Below are 25,740 nucleotides of genomic sequence, written 5' to 3' on the forward strand. Positions count from 1 at the left end.
GCCGATCGCTATGCCTCTCGCAGTGTAATCAGTGTTTTGGGGGAACAGTACTTGTGATGATACCATAAAAATGAAGAATATATCTCACCTGTCAATTCACAGATTTTTGTTATTTTTCTTTTAAAATGTTTCTGCAAGTTTCTGCCTACTAAAACGGCGCCGTGACATACTACGGTTTTTAGGGCCGAGTGGTCTATCTTGCTCTGCTCTATTATCTTTGGGGAGAATGTACAAACCCTGTACAGACAGCACCGAAGTCAGGATTGAGCCTGGATCTCTGGCATTGTGAGGCAGCAACTGTGTTGCCACTGTAGTTTTTCTTCCAGTTTCCCTCCAATTGTTTCCTTCTTTGCCTTTGTCTTGTGAGGTGTGTACTGATGTCTGGATATGCAAGTGCTGGCTACCTTTATCAAAGTGGTCATTCACTGCGTGTGCACCTGCAAAGAACGTTGCAACAGGGAGTCCAACACAGATAAGTTTTGACTGTAAGCTCAGCTCTCTCCTCATTCAATGTCCACACACTTGCAATTCCAATGCAGGCCACTGAATAATAAATAGGAGCCATTTCTGCATTTTCCTTCCCCAGCTCAGAGATTCTGAGTCTATTTTATTGCAGAATTTGTCCCCTAAATCATATTATCAGACAAGATTTAAAGGGCTACAGTCCATAAAGTGTGTGGCAGACAAGCAGGTAGAATTATTTGTTATTTGTATCAAAAACACACCATTAAATCAGAAACAGTATCAGTGCTTGATATGCACATTGCTGTGAAAGCAGCGTTTTCTTAATCAGCTTTTCACCCACAACAGTGTTTGTTCATGGGTGTTCAGTTGGGATGTCTTCAGTTCGGGCATGCAGGGATAGTGATAAACGTATTTGCTAAGAAGTTCATCGCTGCCATTCTTTCAGTGAAAATTCAGGCCTGGTCTTCTGGCTGGTGCAGGCTGGAATCACTACAAGGCCGGGTGGGATGTTTGGGCAGCAGATCCCTTCTGACGAGCCCCAGGAGCCCGACCCTACTTGGAAGGCACTTAGAGCTCCCGATGTTGGGGGAGTCCAGAACCAGGGGTCACAGTTTAAGAACAAGGGGTAGGCCATTTAGGACTGAAATGAGGAACACTTTTTTCACCCAGAGGGTTGTGAATCTGTGGAATTCTCTGCCACAGAAGGCAGTGGAGGCCAATTCACTGGATGTTTTCAAGAGAGAGCTAGATTTATCTCTTAAGGCTAATGGAATCAAGGGACATGGGGAGAAAGCAGGAAAGGGGTACTGATTTTGGATGATCAGCCATGATCATATTCAATGGCGGTGCTGGCTCGAAGGGCCGAAGGGCCTGCTCCTGCACCTATTTTCCAGATTTCTATGTTTCTAAAACGGAGAAGCAAGTCTGAACAGTCCTCTGGCTTGAGCTCGGCTGTAAAATTAAATTGCTGATGTCCGACGCCGACAATCCTCCGATGATGCACTCGGTCACAATCCGCAATGTCAGGCTCAAACCTCAATAAATCCCAGCTGTGTGGACAGAGGACATGGGGGTGGTTGAGGGGGGGGGGGGGGGGGACTGTGACCAGGAAGGAGGAGGACGTCCCTAGCTAAAGAAGCCTATGGTTTCTCTGTGACATCGGAGAGGTACATTTGGTCATCTGGTTCCAAGTGGAAGCCGAGAAGAAACTGTGACCGCTTCCTCCTTTGCTCTCTTTAGCCAGGCAGATGACCACCAGCGACATGCCACGAGGGTCTGAGGCTAACATTGTCGACTGAGCTGGATGGAGTCATCACAGGACTGGCGGCTTGGGACGTTTGCAGTTTAGTTTTCAGAGCAGGCCAGAGAGAGTTCAGGTCTCCATCTCTGCTTTAACAGCCTTCCACGCAGGGAGAGTTAAAAATCTGGACACAGATATTTTCATTTCACAGGCAATAGTGCAGCATTATTCTTTGTTTAGGAAGTACCTCATTCATTTTATAATGTATTTTATCTGCATTTTCAATCTGCGGTTTTCTATTGGTTTTCCTCTTTTATTCCCTTATTTTATAATCAAAGAGCTGTGTTTATATCCTTTCTATAACTGGCTGGCAGCCGAGAATGCTGAAGACTACCAACACAAGTGGTCCACCATGAATCTCCTGATCAGAAGCGTATATTTCATAGGGCAGAATTAAATGAATGTTTTATTTTCCCCATGGTGGGACATATAAGCTACTGTAACAGGCTAGGTGAGAGCTGCCATCGTTAATCACACATATTGGCTGGTGGGATATATCAGCCAACAAAGCTGCCCGATTTCAAACTGATGAGACTTATATAAGGTAGTGGTTGGTTAGCTGCAGCCCTAAGTCTCTGCACAAATACAATTCGTAACTATTGTCAGGCATAACTTCATTCCTGCATTATCCGATTGTAATAAATTATTCAGTAAATGAAATGGTATTTGATTAGGCAGAGTTTGAAATAATATTGCATGTGTTGCTTTGGTAGATTGGAGGTTATTGGAACATTGTTTAACGGGTTTAAAAATATTTAAATATTTTAAGATTTCTAGAATGTCATTTTTAGTGTTACTTCTGCTAATAGCAAAGGCAGATGCTTCTCGAAGATAAATCAATGTCAGCTACATAATATTCCTAAATTCTCATTGTAACAGATTGCAAAACTCGATTTTGTTTTACTGTCATGGTGCAGTATCACTCGAGAAATTTCATAACAAGCGTAATTTCAATGCGAGCGTGAGCATTGTTAAGTGCTCCTCACTCACACTCGTCCTCCTGAGCATGCATGCTTAGCATATGATGAGCATTGGACAGCACTGGGCTAAACTCTCTGGAGTTTAGAAGGTTGAGGGGGGACCTCATTGAACATTACAGAATAACTAAAGGCATAGATATAGTGGATGTGGAAAGGACGTTTCCACTAGTGGGAGTGTCTAGGACCAGAAGTCATAACCTCAGAATTAAAGAGCACTCATTTAGAAAGGAGGTGAGGAGGAACTTTGTTAGTCAGAGGGTAGTTAATCTGTGGAACTCATTGCCACAGAGGGCTGTGGAGGCCAAGTCAGTGGATATTTTTAAGGCAGAGATAGACAAATTCTTGATCAGAATGGGTGTCAAGGGTGTGTGGGGAGAAGGTGGGAAAATGGGATTAGAAGGCAGAGATCAGCCATGATTGAATGTCCAGTGGACTCAATGGGCTGGATGGCCTAATTCTACTCCTATAACTTGTGAACTTATGAACTTAGGTTCCTGAGGTGATCTCTCTCTGATGGCACTGGGCCTAAGTAGGGAGGCCTTGAGTACTGTCAGGCTCTCGAGCATCAGAGTTGAGACATGTGATCAGGCCAGTTTAAGTCCCACCCACAGAACTCAAGTCTTGACAGTCAGCAAAGCTTCACCTCAGCTTTGCCAATTGTCAAAACTATCACTGCCTTTCAATGATATTTAGAATAATTAAAAATAATTGAAGTGAAATAAGTAATTAAACAATATTTTTTCAACACAAAAGAAAAGAAAAATCAACATTTTCAAAGATAGCATGAAAGAATAAAAACAAAAATAAATAATTCAAATTTGAAGAAACAAGGAACTGCAGATGTTGGTTTGTCCAAAAGGACATCAAGTGCTGGAATCACTCAACGGGTCAGACAACATCTCTGGAGAGCATGGATATTTCAGGTTGGGACTCTTCTTCAGCCTTCAGTTGAGTAACTCCTTTAATTCAAGCTTGAACCTTCCTTTCTTCCCTCTACACCTCCGTAATCTAACCTGGCGGGGGATCCAAGAAGAAACTCCCCAGTGTAAATGCTGGAGGATCCAGCTTCACCACTGGACTCCATGAATAGCTGAAAGGAGCCAGCGGATTATCGGAGACGTTTGGCCAGTAGATTTCCACCCCTGTGTGGGAATCCCGAACTTCCCCAGGAATCTACCCGGCATTTCTAGGTGGAACCGTTGGCATTTTCCAGCATCGTTTCGATCGTTGCTGAAAATATTCTTGTTATGTTGGATGATTTCAGTATGATGGGCGAACGTCGAACAGATATTATGGATAGTTTCCTGAGCTGGGTTTTGAGTGTTTAAAAATTTGTCCATGTTAAATTTTGTGAAGATTAAACACTGTTGTCACAATGCTGAATTCAATGCATTTGTATTCATCTCTTTTTAGCAGTTCAATGATAATTTGTAGAGACACTGGGATCTATAACATCTCCATAAATGTTGTATAGATTTACTATTTGGTGTTTGAAATCCTGTTAGGCTGCTTTCTTATCTATCACTGCTACAAGATAATAAGCTATGTCAGGTAAGTAATAGCCAATAAGTGCCCCACAGAATGAGCACCTCCCACCATTAATTATTTGTTTGATTTATTTAATTGAATGCCCTGTGGATCTCAGTGTTAGACAATAGTTAGCTCTGTAGTAAAATTATGGTTTAAAAAATACCATGTTAGATACAATATTTTAAAAATGCTACTACAAAAAGAGAGAGCGGGTCAATTGGTTGCACTGTGTGCAAATGCAGCTATACTTGTGATTATTTCTTACTTTTTTACAAGCAATAAACAACCTCAATAAAATCAGCCCTGAATTGCAAGTACGTATTTAGTGATTGCTATTTCAATCGAACAATTAGCATGATAATTCCTAGAACCAGCAAATATCACTGCAATATAATGTTTCATAGGTAATGGACAGTCCCAGTGAAAAACAAGTAATCACATTAAAACATAAATAGAAAATGTTAAGGGAGGAAGTAAAAATGAGCTCTTTTACAGTTTGCATTACTTGTCTCCATGGTGAGTTCAATCTCCAAATCAGATACCATTGAAAATGCAAATGCGCTACTGAACTTCCCTATGTTGCAAACATTTTGTAATTCTTAAAATAAAATACAGCATGGACAAAATCATCGAATCATAGGATGGGCCTGCTGAGGAGGAGGCTATATGGCCCTTCAAGTCTGTGGTCTGACTTTTTTAAAGAAAAATCCAAGTTATTCCTTTCCCAAATTCCTGCAAGTTCATCTTCCTCAAACTTTTAAACTATCTTACATTCAACAACCCATCGAAGAGTGCATCACGAACCCTGCCCACTTGTTAATTAGAAAACGTTTTACCTTGCGTCTTTGCTGATTCCCCTGCCAAGCACCTTAAATATAAGCTGCCTGAGCACTGACCCTTCAGCCATTGGGAACCATTTCTCCAGATTATATATACTCTTGCTAAATTGCTGGTAATTTTAAGTACTATCAGATCCTCTCTCAGCCTTTCCCACTGTAAGGAGAAAGACACCAGCTTCCTCAGTCTACTTACATATCAGTAATCTCCCATCCCTGGAACTATCCTAGTTAATGTATTCCAGGCATCAACTGAAATATCTGCAGACCATATAATAGGTTTATTTTGCACTCTTGGATAGGCTGAAGGAAAAAGCTTGTCAACTGTTCAGTAATTCCTTCCTCTCCCTTTCTATCCTTTTGTGCCAGTCTATGTTTTATCAGCACCGTTATCAGTTGGTGAGTCGCTGAATTTTCCATCCTCGCTCATTCACTTTTCCAAAGGGAGGATCCTATCTCCTTCACTCCCTCCTGTGCTCAATATCCAAACTGAATAACTGCACCAATGCACAAACCCATTTCATTCCATAACTTAATGTTTAAAAGGACAGTAAAAGGACAGCAAAAAGCACCCCTCTTTTTCTCAGAAAACCATTATCACTTATTTGAATCAACTTCTCGGATTACAATTCCATATAAACATATTAAGAAGATGTAACATATCTGCACGGACTGTTAAAAGTCGACTTCTGCGTATCTGCTTAAGTTTATAATGTTCAGATACTCTGTGAAATTTCCTTCAAAAGGTCCTTCAAATTTCATCCCGATAATTACTTGGCGACAAATTAAAAGTTTTCTGTTACATTTATTACTCCTGTTTGTGGTTGCACCCTCAACATCTGCTCTGACTGCTGCATAATTATGAAACGCAAACGTTTCTCTCCTCGAGGTGGGTTTCCAATGCATGTAGCTAAATACTTTTTCTGTCAAATATTTAAAATCTACAAACATAGAAATGACTGCAAAGCACCAGCTTTATGCTAGGAATTTCAAACGATCTGTTAAAAATGGGGTGCTTTATTCCAAACGCAGCAATGATAAGTTAGTGTTTACCTTTTCTATATTTATGCCGATTTATTTGGCTTATGTGGGAAAATATCTGTAGCCAGAGTTTAAAGGAACAGCTTTGTTTGCCAAGGTTTAAAGTTGCATTTTCATGTATAAACCTTATGATCAGCAGCATATAATTCAGCTGTGATCCAAACATGTGCGAGTTATTAGACCTATTTACTGGGAAAAGCAAAAATGTCGGCAGTTAACAATCACAACCACAAAATTGTACATAGGACTTGAGTAAATCTACATGCAGATATTAGCAGTGTGGTGCATTTTGGTATTCTATCTTTTAATATGCTTTTAACATCATCTGCATTTTTGTTGTTAAAATTGACAGTTCAATATTCTTTGACTTCAAGACTAATGTGGCTTTGTAATTTTATGGAAGAAAATTGAAGGGAAAATGACATCTTATACAATATAATGAATCAGGATCTATGTTCTCAAGAAGAATACAATCTATTTTTAAATTATCAGTTTTGAATAGGTCTAAATTAATTATGCAATTGTATGTGTATGTTCCTTTACCACAAGCCATCTTAATGTAAAGTGTTTGCCATCACGGTTATGTTTTGTTTTGCATGTAGGATTTCTGAAAAGTCTTGGGTTGATTAATATTATCCATTGTCCTGTAACCATGGCAATAGGGTCAGCACATATAATACTTAATTTAATCTTCCCACTGCTTGTGTGCATCACCAGTGTCCAAATAATAGGAAGTCTCGCGTTTTGTGACTGTTATTATCTGTATCACCAGACCTTCACATGACCAAGAGGAATAAACCCATTTTATTTAATATATGCAGTAAAATTCCTACACCCCCACCCCCCCACCACCCCAATCACACACATATACACGGTTGCAATACAGTACTCTTAAGGATTTTGATAGGTTTCCATCAGCTCTGCGGGTTTATAAGCATGTCGTTCAGTCAAATGAACCTTTGCGGATTCTCATTGCTGATACAATTGACTGCAGAGTCTGATGGTGTTGCTAGCCAGGTGGGTCAAGTGCACTGCTTTATCTTCATTTGGCCCAGACCTTATGTTATCTCATCTTAAAAGCTGCAGTGGCTGGAATTGGGAAGGGGGTGGGGAGCAGTTGCACAGACAATTGGACGAAGAGATAGACACAGACTAAGAGAGGGCAGGGAGGGATGTTTTCTGCATGCGACTGCTGACTGTTAATCATACTCGGTGTTGTGTTGACGTGTAGTATGTCAGCAGGCAGTATAGAACAAGATAAGAGCTGAATTTCATGCCCATGATTTCAGTGTGTTTGAATCTTTCTTGGTGAAGCTAGACCAAAAGCAGTAACATTCAATTTACCCGATATCACTTCCTATTTCGAGTTTGTTGCTGCCTAATGCAAAAGGTACCACTGTTTCACCAAGCATGCAATCATTTTTTTATGAACAAGTTTTTAAAAAATCCCCTTTTTCTGCAAAATAATGCCACAAACACACTTAATAATCTGGCGATATCTTGTGAAAAATATTTAAAAATGTAACATGCCATTCTGGATTATGAGTACTGCTGAGTGTATCAAGAAAAAAGATTATTAACAATAATCTTCTTTATTTTTTCCTTTCTGGTTTAATGTATTTTTTATATTTCCATTAATTCTGATCACCTAACAATTTTAATGGCAGGAGGTTTTAAAAAAAATCTCCCACAAAAAAAATTGCAGCTATTAAATAGGATTAGCGATGGGATTTTGTTTTCTTCTTTAAAATGCAAAGTGGCATTTGTCACAAGGTTAGCTCATTTTGTTTTTATTTTTATAAATCATTAAACGTCACACAGAACATGATTTCAGAAAAACGGCAGAATAAACTCCTTACATTAAAGCAAACCTATATGACTGAATCTTTTTTGTGATATACCTACTGCTGCATACATTCACGTGGCAGGCAACTATAATAAGTCGAAGTGTGTAAAAAATATCAGCATCTAAGAGCACCCAGGAGCAGTGATAGATTAGTGTATTTCAGTCATTTCTCACTCTAGTTATTATGTATATGTTATGCAGGCACCATAACGCCATGAGATTTCGGCATCTTTGCAATTTTTTTTTGATTGCCAATTTTCTCTATACAGTTGAACAGCTACAACATTTCCCATGTTGTCTTTGGCCTCTGAATGGAAATGCACCCATCAATGGATATTGAGTGTCAGTTTGTATAATAAATACATGAGCGCAAGACACATTCTGCATTTTACATATCAATTCCTGATTTCTTTGCGTATGTTAATGGCAGAGGAGCACTTTCTGCGCATTATCCGTAAAAATTAAAATAAGCTTTTAAGGCTTACACCCTCATTACACATATTAGAATGTCAAAGCCAGCAGATTAACAAAGGGTGGATAAGGAAATGGCCTGTAATGGTTCAGATTTTTTTAGAAGGGGTCAGAGGGTCTTGATGCAAACAGAATATATGATAAATAAATTCTGAGAGTCCTGGTTTCATTATTTCAAAAATTGCTAACAATCTTGGATTTGATAAATAAAGTGATTTCGTATTATTTTGTGGAGAGATAATATTTATTATCAAGCCTCATTTTAATTTCCTTGTCAAAATTTTACAGAAGCATTTTTTTGGGGTGCAATTTTATAGTATTATTTCCAATTTCATTTTAACAAGTAGCTTACATCAAGACCCATTTGTCAGATGTTTGGGTCCCATCTTACATCCCCCTCAGCTCCAATTCAATTTTAAGAAGGCACGTGAACATATAAATATTTTTGCTGCATTTAGTATTTTTAATAAAGTTCTTGCATTATTTAATAGTGAGGTTAGAAAGGCAGCTGGTGTATCATGTTAACCCCCGTCTGAAAATATGATGGGATGCGCTGCCTGGTCTGCCAAACATTTATCATATGTCCGAGTCTAGCTCATTGACCACAGCTGCCTTGCTTTCTATTAACCCAGCGCAAAAATTTGGATTTTCACTGTCGACTGTGAGATCCCAGTAAGTCATTCATTTACATGTACTAACAATCTTGGGCTTTAAATCTTAAATTTATTGCAAGCAGGTCTGATGACAGGCAGCCCCTGTCCTTCATCTTATAGATGCTCTTGATACCCCAGCAAGCCTTTTGTTAGTATTGATGTAAACATTACCACAAATCACCACTTAGGGACTAGAAACAATTGACTAACTGTTTTCAGATCCAATACACATAACTTGATCAGACACAAAGTTTAAGTACAGTTAGCCTTGGCAACATCAACTAAAGCTGAAAATAGTGGCTGTTAATGGGCCACACAGTAAAAGCCTGAAGCCAGGATCATCCCAGGGAGAGTGTATGTGTCAGTATAGTCAGAAAACTGAGGCAAGTGGTCAGCTCGCTTTCTAAAAGTGCCTCCGTTTCCTTGGAGAGCTTTTCAAAGGAAAGCTGATTTGTTTATAGTGATGAAGTAGCAGTGGATCGTTTGTTGTTTTTGTGCCTGTGACCCTGCAGTGTAAAATGCATTTCTTTTGTAACGAATCTTCTCGGCACGTTATTCTTCACATTTTGTGGGGTCCCTGATGCGGGGCACCACCTCCCAATTACAACGGCTGCCAGAAACTAATTTGGTGATCATTGTGAACTATAATGGAGGATTGTGCCAGTCTATTGAGGTATTTGCATACTGTACATCCCATGAATGTGGAATGGTGACTAGCCTTTTGCAAAATGGCAATTATGGGCCATTAAGCATTCAGCCTGCAGAAAGCAGCTGAAGTCTGATTTTTTTTGAGCGAGTGTTTTTATTTCACAACAGTACATTAGCTCCCAAAGCATTGTATGGTGGATCTCAACCTTCACCAATCTGTCCTTTTATTTTTCCATTACTTCTCCTTTGCTACACAGATTCTTGTGGAACTGCCTGCTTCGTGGAGAGGGTAGCGATGGGAAGTGGTTACTTTGGATACTGTAGGAATGATTGGCAAGAGCATTCTGACCCATGGCAACCTGGCACATTATGAGAACTACTGCTCTCTCCACATACTACACACAGGACCGTGCTGCATCCTATGACTGAATTATACAATGACTGATTTATTCTATGAAGGCACTCAGAGGGGGGAAAAAAGGCAGAGTGATGAAGAATTGAATCAAGGATATGTAATATAGGTTAGCTAAGTAAGGGATTGTGACAGAAGAAAAATGGCAACAGTGAACTGATTAAGTTACTTTTATAAGTGTGAGCTATTTTAATCACATTTCTCTGGCTGTGACCAGATAGAGTTTTAAAGGGATGAAATTGCAGGGCCATCCTTCACCTTGAATTAAATCTGATATACATGCATACAGCCAACCAGATATTGCGTTTACATATTCTTACACCAATTAAAAGAAACATTTTGATCAATGGAAAACGTGGTTGTGTTGCAAAGAAGTTCTTTCATTTCATTTTGAAGTAAATGAATTGGCAGAGTATACTTTTGAGTCTTAGACTAAGTGCTGATATAAAATTAGAAGAAGCGAGATTTGATAAACCCAGCAGCATTTCGGAAAGCCATACTTCAGAAAGCTATGCATTTTATTTTTTTAAATATAAATATTGGTTTACTCGAAAAGGGGAAATGAGTCTTTGAAAAAGCCTAATTTGTAAAAGTTGAATCAATACATGTACAAAACACTTATTGTTAAAGCAAATAGAAAAATAATATAAATCACACTCACAGCACCAGACATGTGAATTTTACAATACAGTGTAATGGTTATTGCAGAATAAAATAGCATTGAGATCAATATTACACCATATTTCTCCCTCTTTTAATCACCTAATTTGTGAAATGGCATTGGAATTTCAAATCTCATTTAAACATTTGTAGAAATAGGGCATAAATCATTTTGAATTACTGGAACACTCTAATTTATTGAATTGCATTAGTAATTAGTAATTGAAAAATATTAGAGATCTACTTTCTCTGCAGTGGTTACAGATAAAGAAAAGAATGGAGAAGAAAGATGCAAAAATAATCGTTCCTGCCTGTATCTTCCTTTCCTTCAAAGCTAAATCTCTGTAATTAATAAAGTCACTTGATGCTGTTAAATGTTTAAAAAATCTATACTCGTGGTTACAGTAGATCCAATTTAACTAAAGCTGTGTCTCATGTATTTGCATCTTAACTAGTCAGCAAGTGTTTTTCAAACAGCCATAGTATATTTTTTCAGTAATTAGCAACAAGTAAGATAAATATATTTGCTTTGGAATTGTACTAGTAATCTGCGGCTATTTTACTTACTCCTGTTCAGTTATGTTTCTAAATTTCGCATAAAAACATAAAAAATATTCACACTGCACAGTTTGTCACTGAGAGAAATAGAAGCACTTTGTGAGAAATGAAAAACTAGGCAAGTGATGTCGTGCACTTCAGCTTCACTCTATCCTGCTACTTCTGCATTCACTGTAAAACACTGAATGCCAATATAAAAGAAATCACAAAGAATTATTCATGACATTTCTTTGGTTTATACAATTCTCCTGTCTTACGTTTAGATAAAAAATGGGGTCATCTTTATTGCTGTGTGAATTTGATCACATCATTGTAACAGAAAATAATTTACTTTTTAACCCTTTGAGGTCTTTGGCAGCTCTCTCGAAACGAAGAGCAGAAAATAAACAAATTGCAAATGCAAACGTCTTTCTTGCTGTTCAAAGCCCTCTGTGTAAATTTTATTTTTGGTTTGTTTGTGTGCTAGAATTGCAGCCTCTTATTTGTATTGCAGTTAGAAGTGACAATTTAGGGGTCTTTTGTATCCACAAAGAAAAGTCAATTTTCAGGAGCTGAGCAAATATAAATGTCAATACCAACTGACCTTCCATCATAAATGTTTGGCAGGTTATATAAAATGTGTGTTTAACTGAAGGGTTTAATTGTCTTTATTATCAGCACTGTTCAGAACTCTCATGGTGATTTGTATTTTGTCCTTTATTAGGCACGTGCATACATCCATTGCCATTAACAATTTCTCAGAACTATTTAAATAGTTACCAAAACATTTTTTTAAAATAATGTAAGTGCCTCAAGAAGTTTACTGCAGATTGCGTTTAAAAGATGTTTGGTAATTCTTTATATAAAGCCATAAATATAATGCAATTCAGGAAATATTTTTATAACCTTGAACTAATCTACAGGGACTTAAGCATTGTTAAAAAAAAATGATTTTGTTTAAATGAAAAGGAAGCTATATCTCCATTTGGTGCATAGAGAGAATGCTTTGAATATAGACGTATTAGCAATTTTATTTCACTTTATAAATATTAAACTGGAGCATTAGTTTGGTCTGCGGAATTGTCATGCAAAATCAACATACAGAGCATTTGGCCTATTTTCATTTTGCATGACCTTAGGAAAATATATTAAAAAATACAAAGAAAATAGCGTTTAAATATTGGAACATGTTACATTACACATAGGTAAAATCCAAGGCTCATTCTGTGACACAGTGGAAAATTAGAAGTTTAAAAAACTTTGCAATTGAGAATTAGATTTATAATCATTCTTTTAACTCACTCCACATTCTACAACATTGGAAATGCTTTGGTCATTATTAGATGGAGGAATGCATAAAATATCTTCAGGTATAATGATAGGAAACTACGGAGTATGCGGTAAATGAGCATGTTTCTTAAAAAGTTAAAGAAACAATTCAATATTTAGTGTAGAATACTTTCACCTTCATTTAATGTTGTGTGATCTCATCGTGTGCTATGAATAGTCACTAAAATCGATAGATTCTAAACAAATTAAAACTAGTTTTAATAAAGATACTTCCAAACTGTTTAAATTAAGTTTTTTGTTTTTAGGTTATAGTCTGTTTAAGTATTTTTCATTTTGGTATAAGTCTTTTCAGCTGTGTGCAATGGGTTAGTGTGCTATGATTGCATCTTCAAACATCCTTGTCCATCTCACCTCTGCCTACTACTTTAGGGCTGAATAGATCTCCATACTTTTCTGGTCACATTTGTGTGTACGATGAATGTTTTGCTGTAAAACGGTGTTTACTTAAAATGTCAAAGAAGCAATATTTATCAGAGAACGGCAATAACTGAGGTCATTAGATAAATGCCAGTCCATTTGACTTGGAAGACAGAGGTATACAGCTCCCTGCCCAAAGGACAACTCAGCAGCGTTTTAAGGAGATAGAGAGCATGCACTGGAAACTACACAAATTTAGAAAAACAGAGCATGGGATATTGGGGAGGACAACAAGACCCCGCTACTATTGCCATTGAGCTAGGAGTTACAAAACAGGTAATATTCTAACTGCTATCGCTTCCAACACTTTCTTCACCTTCCTTTCAAGCACAGAGAAGATGAAAGGGGAAGTCAGTCATTAATTATTGCTTTTTAAAATCTTGTTGATACCAACGCAGTATTCTTTGCAGATTGAAAATAGGTGCAAAATGGAGTGGTTGAAAATCGTACACCCTGAATTTCACAAGCAGGATAATAATTGGGCAGAGACAGAGAATTACTTTTCTCTAGTTATCAAAAAATAAAGCACACTTTTAAATCTTGGTTTGTAAAGTAACTTTACTTACTTGTTTGGACAATGTAAGCAATATGTACCAGTGCTGCTTAACTCCAATTTGCACCTGTCTGTCTAGCCCATTTTGACAACTGGTTGTGCCAATTTTGTTCTCTTCCTAGGAAGGGTGAGAGAAGAAAACACTTTTCTTATCATAACTCTTGGCCCTTGAAATGCCATAAGCAGTTTCTGATATTATTAGCAACCCAGATAAAAAAAAGATCACTTGATAGATACCATATTGGAATTTTCTTCAACCAGTCATCTTGCTCCTTCTCTCAGTTGGATAAATTTGCTGTCAGTAAACAGGCAGACCTTTGTAAAAGGGATAAGACTTGTTAGGGGAAAATAATATCAGCATTTATTTCAGATATTTCTTGAATATGGTCCAACTGGATTCAATCTGACATTAAAAAAATGATTACAGCAGATCAAGGTTTGTATATAATCAATTGAAATATCAATGGCTGTGAAACTGCAACATTTCCTAACAATTCATCGTCAGTAGTTAGGATCAAAGAGCTTCCCCTCAGATAATTACTGTAAAATTGAGGGGCTCTGCCTCAGAAACATTTGGGCTTACTTTCTGAAAGTGTCTCGTTTTGCAAGACTTGGGCTAAGAAGAATAAACGACCAGAAGCTGGGCTATAATTGTTGTTATATCCTTTGCACGATTTGTTTTGTTACATTTCCTTTTTAATTCGACATAATCTCACCATTTAGTTCTTTGCCTTTGAGATTGACCTCTGTTGCTTTAAGTCCTGATGCTCCAAAATAATTCCCTGGAGATAAATGATGTATTTTCATATCCTAGAGAAGGGAAAAATGGTCTCCAGATTTGAGCTATTGAAATTATACTTCTTATCTTTCCTGCGTTTGTTTGATTACAGCCATGTCACACCGTCTAAGAAAAATATAAAAACTGAATTTGAGTCTCTATCTCCAATCTTTAAATTGGCTTGGAGGATTTTGTTTTATATCCTCTTGTATAATAATGTGACAATATAACAGTGTAGCAACATGCAGGGAGAATACAAAACAATTTGAGATACTGCCATGTCTTTAAAAGATTAAATGAAGGAAATGAACAAAAACATTAATGATGGATAAGTGTGAACCCTTGCGATTTTAGTGGGTTACCATACAATGACCTCACTTTATTTCTATTGTCTTCATGCTATTGTGAAATGGCCAGCAGGGATTGAGTTAGGATTTTATACGTTCCTGTGCAAACTTGGTCGTCTTATGTACAAGACTTAAATTGAGTATAGACTCTTATGCAGCCATTATTGTATTTTGCAGTAACTCCTCTGTATATCATCCACTGCTGACCACATACAGACCACAAAAGACAAACAGATCATCATACGCTATGGTTTATAATAATCATAGTAATTATACTATTTGTCCCCAAAACCTACGAATTAAAAGACTCACAAGAAACCTTTCCTCGGAGACAGAAAGTTTGCTTTTCAACGATGAGCAGTAATTAATATGCATTGTTAAAATGCCTGGCAAATTAATCCTTGTGTTATACTGCCTAGCAATATATGAGGGATGATTAAACAGTCTTAACGTTATTTTTAACCACACACATGGCCTCACAAGTGAAGCCTTTGAATACATTTTATAGTACAGATGGAAGCCATTTGGTCCTTCATGCCTGTGCTGGTTCCTTCAAACAACTAAGCAATTTAATACACACCCTTGTGCTTGATTCGGAGCCCAGCAGTTTCTTTCCAATTTATTAAAAAAATTGATTCATTGCATTTCAGTCTCCATATTTGATAACAGAAAGAATAATTGAATTCCCTTCTGTAAAATTCGTTGTTAAAATTTCCAATCTTGTTGAGATTAATATTGTCACATGCACCAAGATATCAAGAAAAGCTTTTGTTTGGGTGCTATCCAGTCAGTGAATAGACTATACATGGCTGTGTAGATTGTAGAATGTACCTGCAATTGCCAATATATAGTAGGATGTTGAGATCTCCTGAACAGAAACCTAAATTTCTCTCCAAATGGTGGAGTGATTAGCTAGCAAGATGATGCTCAAGAGTCTACAATGCCTTGCAAGCTGACAGAATTTCCCTCTAGGTATTCCAGTTTGGTTATTTTCTGAACATATTTTTGCTCCAAATCCTATTAACATCCCTGCTTATATCAGTTTAGTTGCAAATCAACTCAGTTCTGGATCCACATACATTCCTGAGAATCAAATTAAATGTAAATTCTACCAAGGCTTGTATGTAGATCGATAACCAAGATATCTTGCTCACTCTGATATCTGTGGTAATGTTATTCTTTTGGAAACTGTATAAGGGGAAAACACAATTGCCCCAGGATGATATTCCCAAAGCAGTTGGAGGTTGAGATCTTGCAGAGATAGCAACAAACCTGGCAACCTCTGCTTGGCTTGCACTGAAAGTTCCAGGTGGAACTAACGATAAACTACTGTAAGCAAAGGTGAGCGCCCTATGGCATCAACTCAACCCGTGCATTCCCTTTCTGTGCTTAATGCTTTCTCAATCAATCAGACAAACAATGGTGCACATTTAAACACAGCACTATATTAGTAAAGGCAACAGTTTTTCACTCTGAATTGCTCTAAAACTTTATCAAGTTACTTTTGGTGCTCACTGAAGCCGAGAGTCAAAATAAACTTGTACTCTTTCAGGTCGCACCCACTTCTAGCAGGGCACTTGGATTCAGAATTTCTCGGGAGCTTCTCTTTCGACTCAGCATTCATGCCCGAATGGCTTTGACCATCCTCATTTCTGCTTCTCTTCCCAAACCCCAAAGCAAACAGAATGAGTTGGAAACGGAAAGTGAAAGGTGCTGGCTTCTCTCCGGAGGAGAGGAAGGACAGGTCTGGGGTTCGACGTCTGTTGGATGCCATTTGTAGATGGTGGCCAGGAGAGACATCGAAGCAAATAGAGATACAGCACAGAAATGGAACGCCATTTGAAGCTTGGTGGCTCTCCTCCTGTTCGCAGTTGCTTGAACTTCCAGATTCTGCAGTGGACGACACCATTGAAAGTTAATGAACCACTATATTGGTTAAAGCATCTGATTTAAACTCTGGACAGATTTTCCAACATTCCTCATCTCAAAATATACAAGCTGCTCCAGCTCAGGTCATGGTCTACCTTGAATGGCCTGTTTATTTTTTTGAGTAGCTTAACTGGTTGTGCAGCCCAGGTACAGTTTCTCCTTTGCTTTTCAATCATTATTAAATTTTATTTGTTTGCTTCAGGGTTAACTTTTCCTCCCTTTACTGCACAGCTCAACCTTGTGACTCCCTTAGGCTTTTTTTTTTAGCAGATACCATCAAAAAGGAGACATAGTAGCAAAAGCTCGTCTGTCACAGAAAGTAATGAGTAAATTGAAGAGGTAAGGATCTGTACCGTTCACTATTCCATCACGGGAAATGATCTACTTCCACAATGCAAGCGAAGAATAATGAACGCATGTTATCACGCATAACCTTGGAGTAACAGCATTGAATGTTCCAATGTGGTTGAGATTTGTCAATGCAATGGAAATGCTGAGAATAAGTATACAGAAAACCTTCATGGAAGAGATAGAAAATGTGCACCGAACAAATATAACCAATTAAAAAAAAATCATAGTAGGCCAAAACACATGTTAAACAGTTTGAAATGCCACAATGGCAGAGCTGGTAAAGCAGCTGCCTTTTGATTATATCATGACACCAAATGCTGTCTGTGTGCATAGTTTTCCTTCTAATGGTTTCCCCCCGTTTCCTTCCAAAGGTGACAGGCTCATTAGAACTGGTTAAAATGGAGGGAGGTAAACTTTTGAAAGTTTAGTTTAGTTTAGTTTAGTTTAGTTTAGTTTAGTTTAGTTTAGTTTAGTTTAGAGATACAGCATGGAAACAGGCTCTTCGGCCCACCGAGCCTGCATTGAACAGCGATCTCAGCACCCTAGCACTATCCTGCACATCAGGGACAAATTTCAATCTTTACTGAAGCCAATTAACTGCAAACCCACATGTCTTTGGAATATGGGAGGAAACCGGAGAACCCGGGGAAAACCCAGATGGTCACAGGGAGAACATACAATCTCCGTTCTGACAAGACCCGTAGTCAGGATCGAACCCGGGTCTCTGGCAGTGTAAGGTAGCAATTCTACTCCTGCGCCACTGTGCCGGCCTTTTGCCTGTTTTACTTTGTAGGGGTGCTGGGAGGATGGACAGAAGTAACAATATCTGAGTTAAAGTGGAGGTCGGGAAAGACTGAAAGGCACAAAAGGTGGTGGTGCTGGCTAAAAGATGGTGGTGAAGATTTATGAATCGCAACCAAAGGAAATGTAAATAAGAGGAAATGAATGGCAAAGAAAAAATGGTAGAACCAGAGGGCCTGCAAGTCTGAGTCAGAACTTGAGGGTCTGAGTCAGGACTTGAGGGTCTGAGTCAGGACTTGAGGGCCTAAGTTACAGGGAGAGTTTGGGAAGGCGAGGACTTTATTCCTTGGAGCGTAGGAGGCTGAAGGGTGATCTTGTAGAGGTGAATAAGATCATGAGGGGAATAGGTAGGGTGACTGCTCAGAGTCATTTACCCAGAGTAGGGAAATCAGGAACCAGAGGATATATATTTAAGCTGAGAGGGGAAAGATTTAATAGGAACCCGAGGGGCTACCTTTACACACGGAGGGTGGTGGGGATATGGATGAGCTGCCTGAGGAGGTAGCTGAGGCCTGTACGATCACAACATTTAAAAGACTTTTCGACAGGTACACGGATAGGAAAGGTTTAGAGGGATATTGGCCAAAAACAGGCAGGTGGGACTAGCGAGGATGGGGCATTTTGGTCAGGATGGGCAAGTTGGGCAGTTTCCATGCTGTGCGACTCTATGGCTCTATGACTTTAACTGCAATATACATTGTAATTATTGGAAGTCCAAAGCAAGAGAGAATTCTGAAATATCCAGCACACAAGCAGCATCTGTGGAGAGAAAAATGAAACGAGTGTAGTGGCCTGGCGGAGGCCAGAGAAAAGGCAAGACGCCAGGCAGTGTTTTGTTAGATTGCTTTATTATCCGCCACACGAGTTGATTTTATAGGTCGATATCAGTTCTGACCCAAACTAAAAAGGCTGATTATCTAAAATTGTTGAATAAAGTTTCGAGTCCCTGGAACCATAATGTGTCAAGTTGGAAGATGAGATCTTGTTCCTCATGCTTACATTTGGCCATGTTGAGAGGCTAAAGCCACAGAGGTGTCTTCGATTAGATGGAGATTTAAAGTGGGAGACTCTCACATTCTTAATGGAAGCCTCCTGCAAAGTGGTTCCCCACTCTGCATTCGGTTTCTCTTGTATGGGGACCACAAAATGCAATTTAGTAAAATGGGAGAATTGTAGGTGAATTGATTTACTTGTATTTCTTCAAATTCAAAGTGATATGTTCCTGGCACGTTAATTCTCCGCCTCACACCGACTCCAAGTTCTTTGTCCTGGTCTTTTACACTGTTTCAAACAAGAGTAAGCTTGAGGACCATCACCTCTTCCTCCATCTAGACAGATTATAATCCTCAGGACACAACATTGAATTTGAGGATCAGAACCTTTTCAGTTTATGTATAGGAAGGAACTGCAGACGCTGTTTTAAACCGAAGATCGACACAAAGTACTGGAGTAACTCAGTGGGACAGGCAGCATCTCTGGAGAGAAGGAACGGGTGATGTTTCGGGTCGAGACCCTTCTTCAGACTGAAGAAGGGTCTCAAGCCAAAACGTCACCCATTCCTTCTCTCCAGATAGGCCGAGTTACTCCAGCACTTTGTGTCTTTCCAGGTTACGTCTGATCTGGTGTTCTGATGGAGGATCACAAATGTGAACTCAATTTTTCTTCTTTCATGTATGCCACTTGATTACTTGTTATTTCCAGAATTCTCTTTAATTTCAGATTTCCAGCAAGTTCCATGTATTTGATCTCACGATTCCCTCATCTTTTTTTATTTTCTCTCCTCTGTCCTCGTTTATTCAACTGCAATACAATTCTCTAACTGCTTCCCCTTGCGTTACTCTCCTGGATCCTACTGCTACCCCCTTCCAATCGGGAACCTTAATACTGAAACCACTGGATCCTCTACTCCTTTTGCCTGTGCCAACCAGGCCATACTTCACATTTCATGCCTTTTCACTCCTTATCCTCTGTTCCCCTTATCTCCCAGTCTTTTGTCTTTTCATCTTTGGCCTTTGTTCAAACATCTGCCAATTAAATCTTCACCTGTATCCACCTATCACTTGCCAGACGTGAAACATCGCCTATCCATGTTCTCCAGAAATGCTGCCGTGACCCGCTGAGTTACTCCAGCACCTTGTGTCCTTGTTTTGTAAACCAGCTTCTGGAATTCCATGTGTGTACCATTCTAAACGTAACCACGGTCTAGCTTGCCAACCCTCACTAGGATGGTATGTATGTTTCAGTAAAAAGGTATTGAAAGAGAGTTGCTATTCTGGCCAAGTACAGAGGTGGTCAATGCTAATAGTGAAGAATGGAATAAGCAGGGCCATTTTGACAGGGTAGCAATCAATAATATTGGCAAGCCACTTTCCACAAATATACACTCCCGACCTTTGAACAACTTTTTCTTTACCTTGTTATGTAGTAATTTCATCCTTAATGAAAGGCTCTAAAATTCTCCCTCCCGCAGACGTTAGTCCAACTGGTCTGTAATTGAACAGATTAGGACTGTCTGCCTTTCTAAAAATGAATGCTGGATGGCCTTTCTCCAGTTCCTGACACAGTCAATGCAGCCCTGAAATTTTGAGAGCCCCAGCAATTTCCCCCCTGAACTGCTTCCGTTTTCGAGGACGAATCCCCGAAGAACCTGATGCCTTGTCTTCCCTCAGCTTTACTAATTTATCAAAAATTTCCTTTGATCCATCAGGATTTTGTTCATCTGCCCTCATCACCTCAGGATTCACCTCCCCTCTGAAATCCTTCTCTCTGGTAAGAGACCGTTGTAAAGTCCTTATTAAAAAACATTTTTTTGATCATCCTCTCCAAATTGGCAATCCTCTCGATTCTGAGGTCCCACCACACTTTTAACAATTCTCTTTTTACTGATGTATCGTACAAATAAATCAGTGAAAGGGAAAAATGCAAAGATTCCAGTTTACTTTTGTTGAAGGCTGCATTTGGGACCCATGGAACATATTCCTCAGAAGTTAAGAAAAGAACATAGAGGACAGCTGAATATTAAAGAAAATCATGGTTAATTTAAAAAATCACATCGCTTTGAAAGTATGCAGCACGGCCATTAATGCTTCTAAAATGTTTGCTCATGTTGATATAATTGCCACATCGATTTAGAGCAAAGAATGCAACACAAGACAGAAATGAGTGTTCTCAGACATTACAGAGAGAAAGAGACTGTTTATTTGTCAAAAGCACTGAATATGAAATTCTTATTTGCTGCAGCTTTTCAGACACATTAGATGCAACAACAACAGTAAATAGACAGTAAATTATCAGTAATTCTAAGTGAACCAGACCATGATAGTCCTAAACAACTAAAGTACGCGGAGTGGTGCAAAGACTGCAGTGGGTCATTGCTGAGGTGAGGATGCAGTTGGGGTTGTGCAGGGTGGTTCAAGAACCTAATAGTTGAAGGGAGAAAGCTGTCCTTGAATCTGGAATTAACTGTTCTCAGGTTCCCTCACCTTCTTCCCGATGGTAACAGAGAGAAGAGGGGAGGCCCAGGGTAGTGTAGTCTTTAATGATATAGAGTTATCTAGCACCGAAACAGGTCCTTCAGCCCATCTTGTTCATTCGGCCCAAGATGACCCATCTAAGCTAGTCTCGCTTGTCTGCATTTGGCCCGCATCCCTCCAAACCGTTTGCATCCATGCAGTTATCCTAAATGAATGTACCTGCCTCAACTGCCTTCTCTGGCAGCTCATTCCACTTATCCACCACCCTTTGTGTGAAAAGGTTGCCCCTCAGGTTCCTGCTAAATCTTTCTCCTCTCACCTTAAACCGACTTGATTTCCTTTACCTGGAAAAAAGACTTCATGCATTCATCCAATCGACTCCCCTTGCGATTTTATACTCCTCCACAAGATCACCCTTCAGCCTCCTGCAGCCCAAGGACCAAAGTCGTAGCCTTTCCAACCTCTCCCTATAGCACAGATCTTTGAGTCCTGGCAACATCCTCATAATCTTCTCTGCCCTCTTTCCAGCTAAATGGCTTCATTCCTACACCAGGGTGATCAAAACCCGAAAACAATACTCACCAACGTCGTACACTGTAACATAACCTCATTGTCTGCTTTGATCTGTCCTTTTCACACCTTATATTCTCTTTGCACCCTTCCAGATTTCCAGTTTCCCTGTCCCCTGACTTTCAGTCTGAAGAAGGGTCTCGACCCGAAGCATCACCCATTCCTTCTCTCCAGAGATGCTGCCTGTCCAGCTGAGTTACTCCAGCGTTTTGTGTCTATCCCATCTCCTTTATTCAATTCCCTAACTGATGATGACCAGTGTGCCAAAAGCCTTCTTAACCACCCAATCTACCCATTCAACGTTGTTTCCTGGTGAACCCTTCAATAGTGGGGTGGTTAGTATCAAGAAGAAGGTTAGTCTGAAGAAGGGTCTTGACCCAAATCATCACCCATTCCTTCTCTCCAGAGATGCTGCCTGTCCCGCTGAGTTACTCCAGCTTTTTGTGTCTATCTTTGGTTAGTATCAATGATGGACTGTGCAATCTCCACCAGTTTCTGCAACCTTCGTCGAATGACCAAACCCTGATACAAACAATGCCCTCCATCGTGCTCCTGTAGAAGTTCAACAGAGTATTCAATGGCATGCTAATTTTTCTTTAACTTCTGAGGAAGTACCAGCATTGATGAGCTTTCCTTGTGATCACATCCATGTGCTTGGCCCAAGACTGATCATCAGCTAAATGCATGGCCAGGAAATTGCAGCTGTTGACTCTCTCGACTGCCATCTCACCATTGAGGATAGGTGACTAGTCCACTGGCTCTCCATTCCTGAGAGCAGGAATGGTGTTCTGGCAGCACTCAACCATAATATTGATTTCCCTCCTGTGCTCTGATTCATCGTTACTGACTATTCATCCACCAATGATGGTATCGTCGGCAAGTTTAAAGGTGGCATTAGAACTGCGCCCGGCTGTACCATCATGGGTGTAGAGAAAGTAGATCAGGGGATTGAACATGCAATCCAGAAGTACCCATGTGCTGATTGTCAGTCAGGAGGAGTATTGTTGCCAATCTGTAATGATTGAAGTTTGTCAAAGAGGAAGTCAAGGATCCAGTTACATCGGAAGCAGCGGAGAGCCAATTCTGAAGAAGGGTCTTGACCCGAAACGTCACCCATTCCTTCTCTCCAGAGATGCGGCCTTCCCGCTGAGTTACTCCAGCATTTTGCGTCCATCTTCGGTTTAAACCAGCATCTGCAGTTCCTTCCTACACTCGCTGTGTGTGATGGTGAGTTTGGATGAGATGATGGTGTTGAACGTTGAGCTGTAGATGATGAGCAAGCCTTACGTACAGGTTCTTGTTGTCCACGTGTAACAGTGTAGAGTGGCGAGCAGAGCGATCACACCAATATTGAACATATTAACTCACTTCATGTGGAAAGGAGAGAGAAAAACGTTTGATATGTTAGCATGACATTTCTCCAGCTGCTATTTTAACCAAGGAGTTTGGCCATTTGACATCTATCTTATAAACTCACCAAACATTCGTTCTCTAATATTACAAACATTAATTTCCAGGCTGTAATCTCATTTCAACTGGCATTTGCACACACAACATGTACATGTGAATGTATATCCAGTTTTGAAGCAGGAGATCCATATGTACTGCTTAATTTGTTCTGCAAAAATGAGCATAATTTTCCAATGACCTTTCTCAAATTTTACTACATGAAATAAATTGAAGGATGTCTGATCAAAAGAAGATCAAACTTTTTTTAATGATCTTCATAACAGCTTAAAAATTTAACGTTGTTCCATCAATTGATTTAATTTAATTTTTAATTTATCGAATCAGAATCTAATCCCTTGTGCTATCACATATGGTATTAAGGGCTGTTTTCCTGAAGAAAAAAAAATCTATTCACAGAATGAAGCGTGTGGACTTGTACTTATGGTTACAACAATCTATTTTAATGAATGAATGAATGAATGAATGAATGAATGAATGAATGAATGAATGAATGAGTTTATTGGCCAAGTATGTGCATATACAAGGAATGTGCCTTAGTGCTCCGCTCACAAATGACAACACAAACATACAGTTAACAATTGATAAAAAAGCATAAACACATCAAAACAATAAGGGTACAAAATTACAGTCTAAACATGTGGGTGAAAATAAACCAGAGCAAAAAAGAGACCACAGACTTTTCGTTATTGAATAGAACTACTACTCGTGGAAAAAAAGCTGTTTTTATGTCTGGCTGTGGCTGCTTTGACAGTCCGGAGTCGCCTTCCAGCGGGAAGAGCTTGTGGCCAGGGTGAGAGGGGTCAAAGATGATCTTGCCCACTCGCTTCCTGGCCCTTGCAGTGTACAGTTCGTCAATGGGGGGAAGGTTGCAGCCAACAACCTTCTCAGCTGATCAAACGATCCGTTGCAGCCTTCAGATGTCATGCTTGGTGGCTGAGCCAAACCAGACCATGATGAAGAAGGTGAAGACAGACTCAATGATAGCAGTATACAATTGGACCATCATTGCCTAGAGTATTTCATAAAGGAAATACGTCAAGATGAAAATAATCAGTTTTTCATAAAATATGGTTGTAAATATTTTAGCTTCTTCTCTTAGGTTGTGCGAGGTTTGTGGTTTCACTTAATGAGTGAAGACATCCAATATTAGTGTAGAACTCACTCATGGATGATTTTGAGTACAGCATTCTCATATTGTTTTGCATTTTCTAGTATTACTTTCATATTTTTTCTCATCAGCTTTGTCTTTATAGCGCAATGCCTGTAACATCTCTAGCCTCCAGGTTCCAACCTTTTTGTTACCTCAATTGATACAGTCCCTTCCAATGAAAATCATAACTTTAACCCCATTTCCCTCTTGACAATTATGCATCGTCCATGCTGTCGGGCAGACCCCGAAGCAAACTTTCCCCCAGTGGTCACATGCACCACAAATTGTGAACTATGCTGAAAATGTCAACTTTGTGAAAATTGCAAAATTGCATCATGCATTAGTTTTTTTTAACATGTTTTGTGTTGAGCAAGAAGACCAGGGATATGTCTGGCTTCACCCTCTCCTTGCGAAACTCAGTGCCTATTGGCAAATTCCTTCAATGGTAAGGCCAATCCAGTACAAAGGTCCAAAAGTCCTGTCCTTTCATAGAAACATGGGAAAATAGAAAATAGGTGCAGGAGCAGGCCATTCCACCTTTGAGCCAGCACCACCATTCAATATGATCATGGCTGATCATCCAGAATAATACCCCGTTCCTGCTTTCTCCCCACATCCCTTGATTCCGTTAGCCCTATATCCAACTCTCTTTTGAATACACCCAGTGAATTGGCCTCCACTGCCTTCAATGGCAGAGAATTCCACAGATGCCACCTTTCACCTTTTCTTTGGATCACCCCCTACCTGCTGGCATCTTCTTTAGTCTCCTGCGATGGTGTGAGAATCACATCCCCAGATGATACCTACAAATGACAAAATCCCAGGACTCATACCCTTACTCAAGAAGGCTCCTCACCCCAAATGCCATCCTTGCATGTCCTCCAGAGATGCTGCCTGACCCACTGACTTACTCCAGCTCTTTGTGTTCGTCTCTTACCATTAAACGCATTCTTCCACCTTCATTCCAGTCTCGTGCTCAACAATATCAACACACCAGACTTGAGCTCCGCTGCTTACACATTTTACGTCCTTATACTCGTCGGTATTTCATGGCATTTTTTTAGCTCAGACCTTTTTTTTGAGTTAGAATAAATACTTGGGACACAGCAGTCAGTTTTTCATCACCAAAACGTGGCTTGAATCGGGAACAACAATCTCAGCTTGAGTGGATC

This window comes from Rhinoraja longicauda, chromosome 6, assembly GCF_053455715.1.
Source record: "Rhinoraja longicauda isolate Sanriku21f chromosome 6, sRhiLon1.1, whole genome shotgun sequence".
NCBI classification, from domain to species: Eukaryota; Metazoa; Chordata; class Chondrichthyes; order Rajiformes; family Arhynchobatidae; genus Rhinoraja; species Rhinoraja longicauda.